This window comes from Procambarus clarkii, chromosome 57, assembly GCF_040958095.1.
Source record: "Procambarus clarkii isolate CNS0578487 chromosome 57, FALCON_Pclarkii_2.0, whole genome shotgun sequence".
NCBI classification, from domain to species: Eukaryota; Metazoa; Arthropoda; class Malacostraca; order Decapoda; family Cambaridae; genus Procambarus; species Procambarus clarkii.
Genome location: NC_091206.1, coordinates 32,702,501 through 32,703,634, shown reverse-complemented (window position 1 = coordinate 32,703,634; position 1,134 = coordinate 32,702,501).

The following is a 1,134-nucleotide window of genomic DNA, read 5'->3' as shown; positions in this document are numbered from 1 at the left end:
AGTTAAGTAAAAGATAAATGATTAAATTAAATCAAGGGCGCAGAAAATCTTGTACCCGGTACTCATGTAAGAGGATAAGGGCAAGAAAATCCTACTAACAAATGAAACAGAGTTTCGAAAACAAATGAAACAGTTAAATGCTTCAAAAGTAAAATTGGTAGTCCAAGGATGTAGGCATACCTTGCCAAGTCTCTATAGGACATAAAGCAAGTTTTTCCTACTGAATTTAATATGATACTTACAGAATTAGCGAACTTTTGTGCTCTGAAAAGTAAGCTAATTCCCTACCGTTGTATGTATCATCATCTCTGACTGACGTGTAGGGGTGCGAGGTGTCAACTGGTGACGAGAACTGCTGCTGAGGTCCCAATTCAGCAACTAAAGTTCGAGCTAGAGGAACTATGGCCCTCTTTGTCCTCCTACAGTCAGATTGCAGAAGATTGGGTACTCTTGACCCGGGGCAGACCACAGTACCAGGGTACCAATATGATGATCTGTCAAAATGAGAAATATTCAAGGGACATAGATGGTAAACACGAGTAATAACACGGAGGGAGAGATGACCAATTAAGAGTATGACTGCGGCCTACAGTCACCACGTAATCCAAAGTTGTCTCACCTTCACCATATGTTACTCTCGTAATGCACAATACACCGCACCTTATAAAAAATGAAATTGAATATGAAAAATAGTAAAGCTACGTTAACAAAGTTAAATACGCTTACCATAAATTACCACTTGGCACCAGTACCTGAGTGAAGCTCCTAGGACAGGCCCCCATATAACTTGTGACGGTAACGCGTTAGTGTTCGGCTGTTTAAGGCTAGGGGTATGGCCTCGTCACATAGTTATAAAAAAAAATAGAAAAAACTGGAACTTCGTCTGTGGTAAGGTAAGGAGAAGACACACAAAACACAAGTAAACTTTAACAATGAAATTTTAATTACGTTAAATAAATCAAAACATGAAAAAATGGACAAACAAATTTGTATAATAAAATCAATCAATGAAAATAATAAGAATAATTAAATGACACAATGACAAGTTACGATAAGATAAAATAACAGGAAGTGCAATACAAAATAAAGGGAAGGTGCTGGAATATTGGCTTTAAGCTACCACCTCTCTCAGTA